At 41.6% G+C, this 16968-nt stretch overlaps 1 long non-coding RNA gene across 1 annotated transcript in view; it reads left to right on the top strand.

The window, feature by feature from the left end:
* The first annotated feature begins 6635 nt into the window (after positions 1-6635).
* The window catches only part of LOC149443653 (uncharacterized), a 28716-nt gene continuing 18383 nt past the window's right edge, over positions 6636-16968 (top strand). The window contains exon 1 of the long non-coding RNA XR_016306641.1: positions 6636-6835. This is a non-coding gene — a long non-coding RNA (uncharacterized LOC149443653). The remainder of the gene's footprint in view (positions 6836-16968) is intronic.

Raw genomic sequence — 16968 nt, 5'->3', positions numbered from 1 at the left:
GTCTGATGACACCAAGATAAACTTTTTTGGCTCAGATTGTGTCAAGCGTGTGTAGTGGCAACCAGGTGAGGGGTACAAAGACAAGTGTGTCTTGCCTACAGTCAAGCATGGTGGTGGGAATGTCATGGCCTGGGGCTCCATGAGTGCTGGCACTGGGGAGCTACAGTTCATTGAGGGAACCATGAATGCCAACATATACTGTGACATACTGAAGTTGAGCATGATCCCCTCCCTTCGGAGACTGGGCCGCAGGGCAGTATTCCAACATGATAACGACCCCCAAACACACCTCCAAGACGACCACTGCCTTGCTAAAGAAGCTGAGGGTAAAGGTGATGGACTAGCCAAGCATGTCTCCAGACCTAAACCCTATTGAGCATCTGTGGGGCATTCTCAAATGGAAGATGGAGAAGCACAAGGTCTGTAACATCCACCAGCTCCGTGATGACGTCATGGAGGAGTGGAAGAGGCCTCCTGTGGCAACTTGTGAAGCTCTGGTGAACTCCATGCCCAAGAGGGTTAAGGCAGTGCTGGAAAATAATGGTGGCCACACAAAATATTGACACTTTACTCACTTTTGTTGCCAGCGGTTTAGACACTATTGGCTGTGTGTTGAGTTATTTTGAGGGGACAGCAAATTTACACTGTTATACAAGCTGTACACTCACTACTTTACATTGTAGCAAAGTGTCGTTTCTTCAGTGTTGTCACATGAAAAGATATAAAAATATTTACAAAAATGTGAGGGGTGTGCTCACTTCTGGGAGATACTGTATGTATGAATGTGAGTTAGGGACCTTAGATTGTATGCTCCTTGAGGGTTAGGGACTGATGTGAATGTATATTATACACTGCTCCAAAAAATTAAAAGAACACTTTGAAAACACATACGATCTCAATGGGGAAAAATCTCATGCTGGATATCTATACTGATATGGACTGGGTAATGTGTTAGGAACTTAAGGATGCCCCATCGTTTGATGGAAATGAAAATTATCAACCTACAGAGGACTGATTTCAAAGACACCCCGAAAATCAAAGTGAAAAAATGATGCAGCAGGCTAGTCCATTTTGCTGAAATTTCATTGCAGCAACTCAAAATGGTACTCAGTAGTTTGTATAGCCGCCATGTGCTTGTATGCATGCCTGACAACATCCGGGGCATGCTCCTAATGAGATGACGGATGGTGTCCTGGGGTATTTCCTCCTAGATCTGGACCAGGGCATCACTGAGCTCCTGGACAGTCTGAGGTGCAACCTGGTGGCGTTGGATGTACTGAAACATTATATCCCAGAGGTGTTATATTGGATTTAGGTCAGGCGAGCTTGGGGCCATTCATTGGAAGGCAGCATAACGTTCTCCACAGCTTCTCCAAACCCTTTCACGTCTGTCACATGTGCTCAGGGTGAATTCAAAGACACCCCGAAAATCAAAGTGAAAATATGATGCAGCAGGCTAGTCCATTTTGCTGAAATTTTATTGTGGCAACTCAAAATGATATCCAGTAGTTTGTAAGGCCCCCACGTGCTTGTATGCATGCCTGACAATATCAGGGCTTGCCACTAATGAGACTACGGATGGTGTCCTGGGGTATTTCCTCCCAGATCTGGACAAGGGTGTCACTGAGCTCCTGGACAGTCTGAGGTGCAACCTGGTGGAGTCGGATGGACCGAAACATGATATCCCAGAGGTGTTCTATCGGATTTATGTCAGGCAAGCGTGGGAGCCATTCAATGGTATCAATTCCTTCATCCTCCAGGAACTGCCTGCATACTCTCGCCACATGAGGCCTGGCATTGTCGTGCACCAGGAGGAACCCAGGACTCACTGCAACAGCGTAGGGTCTGACAATGGGTCCAAGGATTTCATCCGGATACCTAATGGCAGTCAGGGTGCCATTGTCTAGCCTGCAGAGGTCTGTGTGTCCCTCCATGGATATGCCTCCCCAGACCATCACTGACCCACCACCAAAACGGTCATGCTGAATGATGTTACAGGCAGCATAACGTTCTCCACGGCTTCTCCAGACCCTTTCAGGTCTGTCACACATGCTCAGGGTGAACCTGCTCTCATCTGTGAAAAGCACAGGGCGCCATTGGTGGACCTGCCAATTCTGGTGTTCAATGGCAAATGCCAATCGAGGTCTATGGTGCCAGGCAGTGAGCACAGGGTCCACTAGTGGACGTTGGGCCCTCAGGCCACCCTCATGAAGTCTGTTTCTGATTGTTTGGTCAGAGACATTCACACCAGTGGCTGTAGGGTTCTGGCAGTGCTCATCCTGTTCCTCCTTGCTCAAAGGAGCAGATACCGGTCCTGCTGATGGGTTAAGGACCTTCTACGGCCTTGTCCAGCTCTCCTAGAGTAACTGCCTGTCTCCTGGAATCTCCTCCATGCTCTTGAGACTGTGCTGGGAGACAAGCAAACCTTCTGGCAATGGCACGTATTGATGAGCCATCCTGGAGGAGTTGGACTACCTGTCCGCTACCAGTAGTGACACTGACCCTAGCCAAATTCAAAGCTAGTGAAAAACAATCAGAAAAGATGAGAAGGGAAAAAAATGTCAGTGTCCTCCACCTGTAAAACCATTCCTGTTTTGGGGATCGTCTCATTGTTGCCCATCTAGTGCACCTGTTGTTAATTTCATTAACACTAAAGCAGCTGAAACTGATTAACAACCCCCTCTGCTACTTAACTGATCAAATCAATATCCCAGGAGTGTTTCTTTAATTGTTTTGAGTGGTGCGTATGTATATATATATATATATATATATATATGTAAAGCACTGCGTAAATTGAAGGCGTTATAAAAGTACCTGTAATAATTAAAATAAATTAAAACGGAAGTATGGAAATAGTTTTTTTTCCCCCAAATTATACTTACCTAGGTACTTACATCTGTCCCCATCTGTTATAATTGTGAGAACTCAGCAATCACATAACCGCTGAGTTCTCGCAGCCACTCTGAGCAGAGAGCAGTGACTGTCAGCCACCCTTATAAATATAATGTGAAAATGATATAAGTATAATGTGAAACCAAAAACACCCTTGCACCTCCCCCAATTCCAAATTGGAAAAAACTTTCAACCCCCTGAAAGCTTAAACTCAAATCAATAATAGATCCAAACAGGAATTTACCCTCTTTCAATAAATCAACTATTGATGTAACAACAAAAATATTCCCCATATACTTTCTACAAAATCATAAATCCAGTGTCTCTGTGATTTAAATCCGATAATATAAAGTCCAGTGTCTCAATAAAGAAAAAATATAAAATTAAAAAATAAAAATAAAATTAAAAAAAAAAAAAAAAAAAAATATATGAAAAAGTATATTTCTTGCAGTGTTGATTGTTGTGAAGAACCTCAAAGAAAAAGAAACTCACAATAGTGCATTACCATAATATCACAAAAAAAAAAAAAAAAAAAAAAAAATATTAAATTTTTTTTTTTTTTTTTTTTTTTTTTTTTTGTGATATTATGGTAATGCACTATTGTGAGTTTCTTTTTCTTTGAGGTTCTTCACAACAATCAACACTGCAAGAAATATACTTTTTCATATATTTTTTTTTTTTTTTTTTTTTAATTTTATTTTTATTTTTTAATTTTATATTTTTTCTTTATTGAGACACTGGACTTTATATTATCGGATTTAAATCACAGAGACACTGGATTTATGATTTTGTCAGCCACCCTACCACTCACTGGAGAGGTGGGTTGTGGAGGGGGAGGGAACGGTTGGCTCAGGCTCTCAGCGGATCACTGAGAGGCTGAGCCAGGTGCCACTCCAGACTCGGGTGGATCCCGACTTTAAAGTTGGGATCTTTGCACCTACCCTAAATTTTTTGGAAAAGGTTGGTTAATTCGACTCTTCCATTGTACAGGGCTACTTATTTATCTCGGGGTTGCACCCAAAAATTTCAAAGGTCTGGGATATTTGGGTGGACTCTGCATCCACGAACGCGGACCCTGATCCTGCTGCCTGTTTGGTGTGGGTTTAATAATACTCTTTGGTGACCCTTTTGTTTTAACTGATATCACATTAGTTAGAAAGCTGAGGATCTAGAAAAGCCGTTCCTGTTTATTTTTTCTGGTCGTATTTTGACCCTGGTTTCTCGGAGCTGTATAATGAATCCTACATGGTGGACGAATGTACCTTTTCTTTGTTATTTCTTATTTTGTTGATTTATATTTTATAGTTTTAAGACTCTGTTACTATGTTCAGTGCCGAGCCTGGGAATGCCAAATAGGCTCTGTCACGTATTTTACCTTTCCTTAAAGTGATTCTCAGCCTAGGTTCACACTACAGCAGTGCGGTAAATCCCATGTGCTTTCTACAGGAACTGCACCGCATTCCTGTACAAATCACATGCGATTTGTATGCGGTACGATTAGAGCCATACATTTTGTATGGCTCTATTCGCAGCACACTCGCACCAAAAACGTGCAGGACCCTTTTTTGGGATTGGATCGCATGGGTATTCACGCCTATGCGATCCGATTCTGCGGAACACCACGTTTTGCAGACTGATGTCGGAGTGTTGTTAACTTAACATATTCACCAGCTTCGATTCATATGAATGGGGTGTGGTGCGGAATTCGCACTGAAAACGCTGCAAATTCCGCATCGCCTCAGTGTAAACCAGGGCTCAAGGCTTATTTTTTAAAAGAAAAAATAACAAACATGTCATACTTACCTGCTCTGTGCAGTGGTTTTGCACAAAGCAGGCTGGATCCTCCTCTTTTCGGGTCTGGATCCTCCTCTTTTTCTCCTGGCCTCTTTCTGCTGTCGGGTGCCCCCTCAACAAGCAGCTTGCTATGGGGGCACCAGCTGCTCCATGTGTCCATTCACAAATGGAGCCATGGTTCGACACCACCCCCTCTCTCTTCGCAGGAGTGCAGAACAAACTGCACTCCTGTGATCCACAGAAGTACAGCCCAAAGACCTTTGGCTGTACTTCTCCTTTAATTGTATATATAAAACCTTTTTGTGTTATAATAAATTCCCAAAATGAATTAGAGAATCATAAATATATACCAAGAAATATAAAATATATAAAAATAAAAAATACAAAATATACAAATCAAAAATGTCCAATAATAAATCCAAAGATAAATCCCAAAATAAGTCCAAAAACAGTGTCCAAAATTCCAATCTTTTTCCTCCAAATACAAAAGTTGACCTCTATTTCATAGTCTACCTAGCCACTGCTGTGCCCATAAGTAGTGTGCTTCCAGGCCTCTACAAAGAGCAGAGAGTTCTGAGCTTGTAGCCTGTTCCCCAAGGCACTGGACCTTCCCTCTGTGACGTCACGTCCACATCCTGTGCATTCCAAGTCAGCCCAGGCACTTCTGGTTGTCCGGTGGCGTCCATCCATGGCTCCACACCCACACTGGCTGATCCTTAAGACAGGAAGGACTGACAGTGACCATTACCAATGATAAGCGACATTTTATTTCTTTCTTGTTTAACACCGCTTGTTTATTAAATTGGTCTTTTAATACTGCACTTATGGACTTATGGAAAACATTTTGAAGATTTATTTTTTTGGGTGGTGGGTGGGGTGCAAGTAACTGGTCTTTCCTAGGGTGCAAAATAGTCTAGCACTGGCCCTGCTCGTGGTTTCAGTGTGCTCACTTTGAATTAAATGGGCAAGTTTGACAGGCAGGGTGGCCTGTCAAACCCTGCAGCCCAAGCTAAAAAATTCTGTGTTAAAAATGTCCAAGTTATAAATGCATGTGTACAGCTCTGTGAGGCTGTAATGTTCACATTTAGGTGGGCAGCCAGTGGGGGCAATAAAACCACAGCTCAGCCACCAGTTTTTACTGCTCCCTTGGCCACCCATGTGAAAGAGCCCTAAGAGTGGAGCAGACAGAATCTGCAGCAGCTGCGCATGGCAACCAATCAGCTTCTAGCTTTCATTTTCAAAGGTTAGGGCTATCTCGCACATACTGCAGTGACCGGTGGTTTTCTATACTGGAAGAATGCCAGTCACTGGTTGGACACATGGAAAACAGTTTTTTTCTATGTGTCCTGTTCACACTGAACGCAGCCCAGAGTGCTGCTATACAGTGACAGCAGCGCTCTGTCCTTGTCCACTTATGCAGAGCAGACATGGACACAGCTCATTCTCCTCTGTGGGTGGTCGGATGTAAACGGACAGTCTGTCCATTTACACCCATCGCCATCCAATCTGCTGGACAGAAGGGTAACAGATCCTTATCCGTCACTTTTTGGAAGATCGTATCTTATTGGATGTAGGCAGGTGTAAACGGACACATGTCCATTTACACCTGCCGCTCCATAGAGGAGAATAGAGGTTCTCATTGGGTCCGCCTGAAAAATGGAGGACCCAATCGGAACGTCCATATGAGAGGGGCCTAAATTGAACAAACTGAAGATAGAAGCTGATTGGCTACTATGCACAACTGTTCCAGTTTTGCTAAATTCCCCCCAATGTGTCACGCAAATCCTAGACCTAAACAAGCATTTAACTCTTGCATTGCCTGGGGCACCCCAATGTAGGGATTAAAGTGGAAGTATCATTGACTCCCATTCCTCCTACCTATGCTGCATACTGTTTATAAATGAGAGCAATGTAAATATCTTTTTTTTTTTTTGTTCCACTCCAGTGCAGTCACGTGAATCAGAAGCAGTGGTTCCCTTGTGTCAGCAAGCGGCTGCTGCAGGGGAGAGGAGAGAGCATCAAAAAAGGAGGAGCAATGGTAGCTGGTGGGTCATAGCTCAAGGGATTCAGCCCCGTTGTCAAAGACTCCATTACACAGAGGAGCCAGTTTCTGGATCACATGACTGAGCCGAACCAAATGAAAGAAAAGGTATATACATTGCTGTCTTTTTTATAAACAGTATGCAGCATAGGTAGTATTGTAAGCTCTAACAAGCAGGACCCTCTTCATTTTGTAAAGCGCTGCGCAAACTGCGGTGCTATATAAATCCTGTATAATAATAATAGAAGGTCTGGGCGGGGGTACAAAAAGCAGTTTTACTTACCCAATTCTCCAGCCAGCACTCCCCTCTACATCCTTACACTCCCCTCCCTACACCGTCCCTCGGTGTCCTCACATCCAGGGCAAGGTTATGGGCTCTGCACTGTACTTGATGAAGTCAGTGGACCTGTGACCACTGAAAGGTAGAGGAGAAAGCAAAAATCCTCCCTTGCAGTGGACCTGCCCCTGAGCTGCAAGGGCTGAATGCTCATTTAGGTCTAGGCTACCAGAATAAGCAATTTTACTTACCTGATCCACCGCTTCCACAGGCTTCCTCTGTACTGATCCCCACAGTCTCTTCTCCCCTACATTTCTGTGGTCGCAGGTCCTCTGATGTCATCAAGTACAATATAAAGCCCAGAGTCCTGCACTGCTGAGGGATAATCCATGACCATCCAAAGAGGGGAGCATTTGATCCTGGGGGAGTGGAGAATCAGGTAAGTAAAACGGTTTCTGGTTCTCTAGACCTACAGTAAATAAGCAGTTAACCATTACAGTGTAGGGCAGCCTCCCTGCATAGGAGGATTTTTACTTACCCCACGGATAGGCTTTAGGATTTTTCAGTAAATAAAAAAGGTAAGCAGCAATTTTTAAATATTTTTAAGGGCCGGGTCACACCGTGCCCACATCTGAATCGCAAAGGAACTCGCTGTGCGTTCCTGTGCGATTCAACCGATGTGCAAATCACACTCCATTTACAATCTGCAATAAGAAGTTAACGACATCCCAAACACAGGTCGCAAATGCAGTGCATTTGCCTGCATCAGATTGCATGGTGTTTTTGTACCATACGATCCGGTTAGAGTGCATTTTTTCAAAAGTATTGCATGAACTACTTTTTGTGTGTAGTGGTGCGATTTTAGGCCATTCAAAATAAATGGGCTTGGAATCGCACTGCACAGAACTGCACAGGAAGGCACAGTGTTCCTGTTTGATCAAGATGCGGGCATGCTGTGAACCGTCCCCTAAACCTTTGCTATGTGAATGAGAAAATGTAACAAATATAAAGTAGGTGTTATCACAATTTGGCTGCGAAAGTGGAAATACACTTTAAAGGGGCAAAGGAAACGCATAGCAATTCCCATAGCATCCAATCATCTTTTACATTTCTAGTCAGTAACGTCACAGCTTGAATCTAATTGTTCTGCTACTTGTTTTATAAATGAGGGCCTTTTTTTTTTTTTTTTACTGCAGTGACAGGACAGCATGAAATGTACTGCAAGTCCAACTGTAGGCTCAGTACACCAAGAATAAATTACAGTAAAGTGACAGTTATCTTCAGCTGTGTCCAATGAGATTTGAAAATGCCAGTCACATGGCTAAAATCAAGATCGCATCTTGTGAATTTAGCTTTGTATATCCCGAAAGAAAGAACTTTGTAAAAGGTCTAGCCTCCAGCTATGTAGCACTCCCTCTCACATCAGAGTACATCAGCCTGTGGCTTTAAGGATGATCTCACGCCAGGCAGAGGAGGGCGAGGCTGCCTTGTTTCACGACTCCAGACTGTTTGGCTTCAATCCCAAGTTTAAATATTTTAACATCTTTGCCAATGCGGAAAAAAGAAATAATGGCTGGGCTCTTAACCCTTTGCTGTGGAATCTAATCTTTTCTAACGTAATCTGTGAGCAATTGATATTTTTTAGTCAATACTATCCTAAAATAGATCCGGGTTCTCACTATGTTATCGGAAGCATTCTGCAGATTCATCCTGTTTGGTTTTCATCTGAACCCACGTACTTGCATCAAATTTTTTTATTGACTTGAATATCAAATAGTATTATGCAGAGGCCAAAAAAAAAAGGTGTAATGGCTAGCCCAAGGCCCAGTTATAACAATTATTGTGCAGAATAGGTATTTTACATGATAAATGCACAATGATCTATATGTATGCATTGAATTCATGATTATCATGGTTAGAAGGAAATTGAATTACTTTTGTTTATTTTTTGGTGTCTGTCTGATCACGTCTAAAGCCTTGTACACAAGATCAGAAAATCGTACGAAAAATACCGCTTTCAAAGCGGTCGTACGATAATCTGATTGTTAGTACACAGTTTTCATTCAAAATTATTTGAAGGGACAAGCACGAAAAGTTTCTCGTATGATACCAGATTGTCCAATTTTTGCTTAACCATTTCCATACCGGGCACTTTTACCCCTTCCTGCCCAGGCCATTTTTCAGGTCTCAGCGCTCTCACACTTTAAATGACAATTGCGCAGTCATACAACACTGTACCCAAATTAAAATTTTATCATTTTCTTCACACAACTTTCTTTTGGTGGTATTTAATCAACACTGGGGTTTTTATTTTTTGCTAAATTAACAAAAAAGACCGAAAATTTTGAAAAAAAAAACCCACGTTTTTCTTTGTTTCTGTTATAAAAGTTTGCGAATAAATAATTGTTCTTCATAAATTTAGGCCAAAATGTATTCTGCTACATGTCTTTGGTGAAAATAACCCAAATTAGGATGTATTTTTTAGTTTGTAGGAAAGTTATAGAGTTCACAAACTATGGTATAGATCTGAATATTGATCAATCCTGAAGTACTGACAGCCAATCTAATTTCTTGAGGTCCAAGAATGTCAGAACAGTACAGATATCCCCCAAATGACTCATTTTTGCAAAGTAGACAGTCCGACGTACTTCATAAGAGGCATGGCGAGTTTTTTGAAGTTGTATTTTTTTTGTCATAATTTTTCGGAAAATGAAAAAATTAAAAAAATTATTTTCACAATTGTTTTTACATACTGTCACCAGTGCAGTACAGCGTCATCATATAACTGGCATGGCGGTGATCAGGGACACTGACTGGTGACAGTATGAAAAAAAAAAATGTAAATTTTTTGTTATTATTTTAAATTTTTTATTACAATTTGTTTTCTTTTTTTTTAAGTTTTTTTTTCATATTTCACTTGCTGTATTTCTTACGATATGCCTTTTATTTTTATCCCTTTGTGAGTATATCACTTTTTTTATACAATAAACCCATTTTTTAAAAGTAATGCACTAGGCCCGTGCACCGTCTGTTTGTTTCTTTGCATGCAGTTCATTTGGAATCCCCTGGTCCGTTGAGGGTAACAAGGCGTGCATTCCATAGGCAACCCATGTGTGATTACAGATATTGTGGAATTCATCGTCCAGCACAGGAGTGAAAGCATCTGCTCGTTTTTCTTCAAGTTACTATAGTGGGACAGCCTTGTGAAAACTATATGTTTTTAGAAGTAAACTGTTCACTATATGTGGGGACATGTACCATATCATGAAATATGACTTGACTTGGAAGGACAGTTGTTTTTCCTAAAATGACAACTGTGTTAATGCATGCATTAAAGGGTAAATCCAGACTAACTGATATTCTTTGTCTAGATGGACACTGGTTAGATGAATATACTGACTTCTTATGCGGCTAGGAACTCCAGCATTAGATCTGCCATTGTTTTTTTCTGACTTCTCCCCACCATTAGGCTCATAACAAGGGTGTCAAAGGCCTGTTTCTGTTCCCTATGAATGAATGCAAAGTGTTCTCTGATCTGAAGAGGTGAAGAGGCAGGGCAGTAACATCACAACCCCCATCTCTTCCATTCAGAGTATGTTTTGCATCCATTGAGAAAATGCAAATTGTCCTCTGAATGGTGCCCATGCTGAGTGTATGAATTTCTGTGTTTACTAAGCAGCAAGGCAGGCACTTGGCATGGGATCCAGAAGCTAGCAGCAATAATTGTTGTAGGGGTGTCTACTACAGTGTGCTCCAGCTTCCATGGGGATCAGCCAGGTATGAAACATGCATACTTACATTGGTCCAAGCAGGTCCAATGTAACTATAGAAAAATATCCATTCCTAAACATCAGCTTTAAATAAATCAAACCTGTCAGGGGTTAAAAATATCCTAGCAAAAATACTATGAGAGGAAGCTGGAAATATTTTTTTAAACCGTGATAGGGCTGCTTTAAAGTTAAAATATGGCATTGAGCAAGGAGTGAATGCACAAGGAAATTTCCAGGTACCTTGTGGAACTTTTCTGGGGACAGTATCCATAGGTTTTGCTGGGGTAGTGCTAAGCTATGAATGGAGAACCCAAAGACTTCCATGTACTGTACATTGTGCTGCTGAGCCAGAAATGAATGCAAAGGATCATTTCTGAGGACAGTGTGGTGGTTTACTATGTATGGGGAGTCCATAGGGTTCCATCCTTTCCTTAGAGTGAACTGTTTCAAGGGGCTTTCAGCATCAGGCAAGTGTTTCTCAGCTTTGCGAGACTGCCACCTGATCTTCTGTTCACACGTTTGGTAAGTTTTACCCGATGGATGTTCAGGCCTCCTCCCTCTCAGAGATAGATATTCACAGCGCATACCACATCCAAACATTGAAATTTCCTTGGCATTTTTTGGAGTAGGACAAAAAAAATGGTGGAAGGAGGAAAAAGGGAAGCCTCTGAAGGGCTTAAAGGAGCAGGTTAGGATCCCACGGAGCCACAGGGACACAATCAAGAAGCACGATGGTGGACTTGTTCTTGGGACAGAAGGTCCGGATGATCTGGAAATACCCATAGAGAGTCTGCCAAGAGACTGAGTATGTCTGAGTATCATGGCCTTTTCGCCCAGTTCAGTACAATAAGGATCACTGAAATGCCCCCTTTATTCCTTCAGAGCAGATGAGGGAGAGGCTGTAGGAGCAGAATGGCATTGATCAGTTTGAACAGAGCCCTCAGAGTCACTTTGAAAAATCAAGGGTCCCTGTATGTTGTTAAATCTGGACAAGATCCATGTTTGAAATCCTCCACTTGTGGTAAAAAGTTTGGAATACCTCTACATGAATAGACCATTCCCCTAATCCATGACTAAGAGAGTCCTGCTCTTAATTTTATACACCTGGGATGTGGATGACAGATAGGGTTGGAACGTGCAATAATCAAGTCTGCTTCTCGTTAGCAGCAAGACTTCTAGTGGCTCCTTGATGGTTTATTTAGGCCCCCACCATGGCTTTTTCTAACTGGATTCTGGTCAGGTGACCCCAGAGTTGAGGGGTCCAGTTTTTAAAGTGTATGTTACCCCAACATTTAATATTTCCTATGTGTCTGTGTTACCATGTACTTGTATTAACCACTTCAATACTGGGCACTTTCACCTCCTTCCTGTCCAAGACAATTTTTAGCTTTCAGCACTGTCATACTTTGAATGACAATTGTGCTGTCATGCAACACTACTCATATGAAATGTTTATCATATTTTTGAGACAGACAGAGCTTTCTTTTGTGGTATTTAATCACCACTGGGTTTTTAAGTTTCTGTTATAAAATCTTGCACATAAGTAATTTTTCTTATTCACTGATATGCACTGCTGAGGCTGCACTGATATGAAAAGTTAATGAAATTAAAAAAAAAATGGACTCGATGAACCACTCAGTCTTTTATTGCCATCATTTTTTTATGTTACTGTGTAACTGGTGAGGCGGCACTGATAAGCTGCGCTGATGGGCACTGATGAGCGGCACTGATGGGGCTGCACTGATGACCAGTTCCCTGACTATCAGTGTAAATGTGACAGCGCTGTAGCTGTCTTTGGGCTACGGTGCGGTCAGGAGTATAATACTTACCATTTTTTATAAAAATTAAAATCGTATTTTAAGGATAATGAACTAGGCCAGTGCACCTTCTTTTTTGCTTTTTTGGCTATAAGGTACAAATTGAGGGCTGACTCTGGATCGAAGGGTCCAAGCACAGGAGCGGAGGGATGGATGTTTGTCCCAGGGTCCTGGATTCAGACTGTATGAGTCTCCTGTGGGAAATCGCAAACTGCCCCATTTGCAAGTGTGAGTGAGGTATGCATGTTGCTCTGTTATACAGATTCTTTTGAATAGTGAAATAAAAGCTTGTCAAATAATATTTTAATGATTTTGCCTAGTGGTGCACAGAAATGAAAATTCTGGTGCCGAAATCAAAAATTCAGGATGCACTTTGCTGAAAAACGAAACCAAAATGGACAGTTTTTAAAAATGTATATATTTTTCAAATGCAATTTTTTGGGATAAAAATTAATTTTAATGATGAAAAAACCCCACAATATACATACCCCAATTTTTTTGTAAAATATGAAAGATGATGTTACGTCGGGTAAATAGATAACCAACATGTCATGCTTTAAATTTGCGCACAATATATATACCCCAATTTTTTTGTAAAATATGAAAGATGATGTTACGTCGGGTAAATAGATAACCAACATGTCATGCTTTAAATTTGCGCACAATATATATACCCCAATTTTTTTGTAAAATATGAAAGATGATGTTACGTCGAGTAAATAGATAACCAACATATCATGCTTTAAAATTGCGCACGCTCGTGCAATGGCGTCAAACTACAGTTCTTAAAAATCTCCATGGGTGACGCTTTAAAAATTTCTACAGTTTACCAGTGTAAAGTTACAGAGGAACTCTAGTACTAAAATTATTGCTCTTGCTCTGACATTTGTGGCAATACCTCACATGTGGTTTGAACACCGTTTACATATGTGGGTGTGGCCTACTTATACCTTCACCACCGCGTGCAAGCACGGGGGGATGGGGGCACTTTAAAAAATATTTTTAAAGGGACAGTGTAAAAAAAAAAAATTAATGAGTTAAAAAAAAGTTTAATCACTTTTATTCCTACCACAAGGAGTGCATGCATCCCTTGTGATAGATATAATAATAATTAGCGATAGGTCCTCTTTATGGAGAGATGTGGGGTCAATAAGACCCCACATCTCTCCTCTACAATGTAAAGCATTAGATTAAAAAAAAAAAAGCATTGATCTAGTCTAGTGCTTTAAAAAAAAAAAAAAAATGACCTTGTTTACAAGGCGCCAGAACCCGAAGTGAAATTGCTTCAGTCCTCCAAGGGCATAGAGATGAGTGGAGGCCATCTTTCCTTCACTAATCTCTATGCCCAGCGCCGGGATCGTTCAGTGGTTTCTCAGGAATGCTGAGAACTACCGAGCGGCGGCGGGTGGCCGGCTGTGAGGGGTGGCAGCGGCAGAGTTATTTTTGGCACCTGTATTGGTGCTTATTTTCATATCGGCCAACGGTATATGTGTTTTTGGCCGAAGCGTTTCAGCCATCGAAATTTCGCTGCATCCCTAATGTTGCCCTTACATGCACTGGTTGTGGTCTACCTCTCACTAGGCTATATAATTTGTATAATTCACCAAAATCTGGCAATGTTTCTTTAACAACCAATTTAGCAAATGCGCTTTTTCATAATATGTTGTTATTTATTGGATATTATTAATCTGAATTTCCCTTTCTTTTTAAAGTATATGTTTTCGGGCAGAATTTCAGGCAGAATTTGACTTTTCATAATAAATAGAAGCATATTCCAATGCCATTTCTGGGCCAGCCATCCCATCGTGCTTTTCTCTCACTTACCTTATCCACAGGAAGTTTAAAATCTTGTCAGTTTATTTGAATTTTTGAAATGATTTTCAGATTCCATCACTTCCTGTAGATCATCTCTCAGCATTCACTTCCGGCAGGCCATCTTCCAGAAGCCTTAATTTCCTTGTTGCATCCCAGAAGAGGGTGTCATAGGGTGTGGTCACCACTCTGGACCACGCCTCGCTCATTACAATACTGCCTTCCACCCACTTTCTATACAATCTGATTTTACAATCTCCTTTAGATCTTCCATCAGCTATGTAGTACAAGAGCTTGTCTGATTTGATACAAATTGAATAGATTTCCTATTCCATAGTTCTGGTACATCTAAAGGAGATTGTACAATCAGATTGCATAATGTATGGCTATCTTTATACAATTACATAGGAGGGAGTGGACGGAGACACTCATGTGTAAGGCCCCCTTCACATGTCCATGTAGTGAAAACTCACATTCCCACATGCATTTGTTTTGGGTGTTTTGGAGCATTTTCATTCGTCACACATAGGGTAGTCCATTAACTTGAATGGGCTGCCCTGAACACAATCCCCCTGGAGAAGCTCCAGAACTTTTTTAAAGCAGAGCATGGTGCGTTACCACAGTTTTAGATGCATTTGCCGCACTTGGGGTGCCTTTAACATATAATGACAACACAAGCACGATGCACATTTACAGCGTGTTTCTGAAACACATGGCAAAGCGTGCATTTTCTGTGCAGTTTGCCATACCTTCATAAACACACAGATGTTAATGAAGTCTCATTGTTCTAGGATTTTGGTTTACCTCTAAAATCCTTTTCTTGGAGTACATTATGGGATGCAGAGGATTTCATATACAGTTGCAAGAAAAAGTATGTGAACCCCTTGGGATTACGTGGAGTTTTGCATGAATTGGGCATAAAATGTGCTCTGAATGTCACCTAAGTCACAACAATAGAAGAACACAGTCTGCTGAACATAATACTACACAAACATTAGATGTTGCCATGGTTTAATTGCACATAACATGTAAACATTCACAGTGCAAGGAGGAAAAAGTATGTGAACCTTTGGACTTAACTGGTTGACCCTCCTTTGGCAGCAATAACCTCAACCAAACATTTCCTGTAGTTGCAGATCAGACCTGCACAACGATCTGGAGTAATTTTGGACCACTCCTCTTCACAAAACTGTTTCAGTGTAGCAATATTCTTGGGATGTCTGGTGTGAATCGCTCTCTTAAGGTCATGCCACAGCATTTCAATCGGATTGAGGTCAGGACTCTGACTGGGCCACTCCAGAAGGCGTATTCTGTGCTGTTGCAGCCATTGTTTTGTTGAATTACTTGTATGCTTTGGGTCATTGTCCTGTTTCATCACCCATCCTCTGCGGAGCTTCAGTTGGCGGACAGATGGTCGTATGTTTTCCTGCAAAATGTCTTGATAAACTCTGGAATTCATTTTCCCATCAATGACAACGGTCCGTCCAGGCCCTGAGGCAGCAAAGCAGCCGCAAACCATGATGCTCCCTCCGCCATGTTTTACAGTGGGGATGAGGTTTTGATGTTGGTGTGCTGTGCCTTTTTTTTCTCCACACATAGTGTTGTGTGTTCTTCCCAAACAACTCAATCTTGGTTTCATCTGTCCACAGTATATTTTGCCAGTAGTGCTGTGGAACATCCAGGTGCCCTTTTGCAAACTTCAAATGTGCTGCAATGTTCTTTTTGGACAGCAATGGCTTCCTCCGTGGTGTCCTCCCATGTACTCCATTCTTGTTTAATGTTTTCCTTATTGTAGATGTGTCAACAAAAATGTTAGCATGTGCCAGAGATTTCTGTAGGTCTTTAGCTGACACTCTGGGATTCTTCTTTACCTCATGCAGCATTCTGCGCTGTGCTCTTGCAGTCATTTTTACAGGACGACCACGCCTAGGGAGAGTAGCAACAGTGCTAAACTTTCTCCATTTGTAGACAGTCTGTCTTACCGTGGACACATGAACAGCAAGGCTTTTGGAGATACTTTTGTAACCCTTTCCAGCTTCATGCAAGTCAACAATTCTTGATCGTAGGTCTTCTGAGAGCTCTTTTCTGCAAGGCATGGTTCACATCAGACAGTGCTTCTTGAAACCAGTAAACCCAAAACAGGTGTGTGTTTTTTAAGGGCAGGACAGCTGTCAGCAACACATCCAATATCATCACACTGATTGGAGTCAAGGTTGGCTCACTCCTGGCTCCAATTAGCTCTGGAAGAAGTCATTAAGCTAGGGCCTCAAATACTTTTTCCTCCCTGCACTGTGAATGTTTACATGTTATGTGCAATTAAACTATGGCAACATCTAATGTTTGTGTAGTATTATGTTCAGCAGGCTGTGTTCTTCTATTGTTGTGACTTAGATGACGTTCAGAGCACATTTTATGCCCAATTCATGCAAAACTCCACGTAATCCCAAGGGGTTCACATACTTTTTCTTGCAACTGTACATGACTACCTGGGTTATGCTGCCACATTCAGGTTTATGCATGCTGGACCAAAAAAAGGAAGGAATCCTTGCACAGATATAACCCTTC

The sequence above is a fragment of the Staurois parvus genome, unplaced genomic scaffold, assembly GCF_062004578.1.
Source record: "Staurois parvus isolate SC_StPar_1 unplaced genomic scaffold, SC_StPar_1.0 ptg000840l, whole genome shotgun sequence".
NCBI classification, from domain to species: Eukaryota; Metazoa; Chordata; class Amphibia; order Anura; family Ranidae; genus Staurois; species Staurois parvus.
The sequence above is the reverse complement of the archived record's forward strand: the minus strand, read 5'-3'. Positions and strand labels throughout refer to the sequence as shown.